Raw genomic sequence first — 2,435 nt, 5'->3', positions numbered from 1 at the left:
CACACACACACACACACACACACACACACACACACACACACACACACACACACACACACACAGAGTGTACAAAAACTCCTGAATCCCTTAAATATCTTGAAAAGTAAATATTTCTGAGAAAAATGTTTCATACAAAAGTTATAGGATTGAAAATGATCTACTGACTTTATCAATTTGGGTGGATTTGACCAAAATCAAATCAAGATCAAATCGATTTTTTAAAACGAAACATCCTATTTTTTATTTTAGAATCTAATAGGTGATGTCAGAAATTTTTCAAAATGCTATAATAAAGCTTCTTCCTCCGTTTCCCTATAGATGGCTTTAGCGATAAGTGATGGTCGAAATAAATAGATCATAGACGTCATACAATAAACTTGGGCATCTGTCAACATAACCCCATAGAAACATTAGTCGATTTGTATCTGCATCATAAAGTTATTCTCGATTGAAAATATCAGTTTACGAGCCCAATTCTCGTCATTTGCGGGAGGTTTTAATTTTTTGCTTCAATATGAAGAAATCTGCGGCTGAGGCTTATCGAATGCTCTCAAATACTCTATGGTGAGGCCGCTATTAGTGAAAGAACGTGTATTGAAAGAAAGTGTATTAGTGAAACCACGTGAGTGGTTCCAACGCTTCAAGAACGGTGATTTTGACGTCGAAGACCGGCATAGCGGTGGAAGAGAGAAGGTTTTCGAAGATGCAGAATTGGAGGCATTACTTGAGCAAGACTCGTGTCAAAATCAAGAAGAATTGGCACGATCATTGGGAGTGACTCAACAAGCCATTTCAAAACGCCTCAAAGCCATGGGAATGATTCAGAAGCAAGGAAATTGGGTGCCGTACGAATTGAAGCCGAGAGATGTTGAACGGCGTTTGTTTGCTTGTGAACAGCTGCTTGAAAGGCAAAGACGGAAGGGATTTCTGCATCGCATTGTGACTGGGGACGAAAAATGGGTTCATTACGATAATCCCAAGCGCAGAAAATCATGGGGAGTTCCCGGCCATGCTTCCACGTCGACGGCCAAACCGAATATTCACGGCTCCAAGGTCATGCTCTGTATTTGGTGGGACCAGCTCGGCGTAGTGTATTATGAACTGTTAAAACCGACTGAAACAATCACAGGCGATCGGTATCGAACGCAATTGATGCGTTTGAGCCGAGCATTGAAAGACAAACGGCCGCAATACAACGAGAAACACGATAAAGTGATTTTGCAGCATGACAATGCTCGACCCCATGTTGCGAAAGTGGTCAAGACATACTTGGAAACATTGAAATGGGAAGTCCTACTCCACCCGCCGTATTCTCCAGACATTGCTCCCTCTGACTATCACTTGTTTCGATCAATGGCACACGGCCTGGCTGACCAGCACTTCCGGTCTTATGAAGAAGTAAAAAATTGGATCGATTCGTGGATAGCCTCAAAAGATGACCAGTTTTTTCGACGCGGGATTCGTACGCTATCCGAAAAATGGGAGAAAGTAGTGGCCAGCGATGGACAATATTTTGAATCATAAATGTATAACCAGTTTTTTACAATAAAGCCTGGAATTTCGGAAAAAAACGGCGGAAGCAAAGTTGTACACCTAATATCTATAATTTTTGTATACAGAGTGTCTCAGATGACCGCCAAATATTTCGTATGCTGATAGAGCGGATTAAACTGAGTCGAAAAATCTACCATTTTGCAATTTTTGCAATTGTTAACAAGATATTAATTACTAATATAAAAATCGCCAAATATTGGTTTTCAATAATTTTTTATTCAATTATCAATTTACTGAAGTATTATCAACAGAAAAATAATAAGAGGCAAAAATTGTTTATTTTCTTCTCATAGAATTCTAAGAATGTTTTCAAAATTTTTTATCAACTTTTTAGTACTGTATTTTCTTATATATTGGCAACTGTTTTTACCAACATGAGAAAATATGATACTAAGAAATTCTATAAAAATTTAGAAGAAAATAAACAATTTTTATCATTTGCTATTCTTCTATAAAGTTGATAATACTTGAGTAAAAAATTATTGAAAACTAATATTCGGCGATTTTTAGTAATTAATATCTTGTTAACTATTGCGAAAATTGCAAAATGCTACAAGATTTTTCAACTCAGTTTAGTCCGCTTTATCAGCACACGAAATATTTGGCGGTTATTCTGGGATACTCTGTATATTTAAGTTTTAAAACCATCTTAAATCTTACAGGGATCTCCATTAGGCGACCGAAAAAATGATGGTTTTTTCGTAATTTTTTTTAAAAGGAAGACTAATATTTATATAGTTTTAAAACTTTTTGCACGTTTTAATATAACTATTGTAGAATACGTACAAATTTTTATGTGAAAAAAAGTAAATAATAAAAGTATAAATATTTGTGTGGCGCCTGACGACATCATGATTTTATGTACATCGTATCGGCTGTAC

This window comes from Atta colombica, unplaced genomic scaffold, assembly GCF_001594045.1.
Source record: "Atta colombica isolate Treedump-2 unplaced genomic scaffold, Acol1.0 scaffold79, whole genome shotgun sequence".
Taxonomy (NCBI): domain Eukaryota; kingdom Metazoa; phylum Arthropoda; class Insecta; order Hymenoptera; family Formicidae; genus Atta; species Atta colombica.
This window is presented reverse-complemented; position numbering follows the sequence as displayed.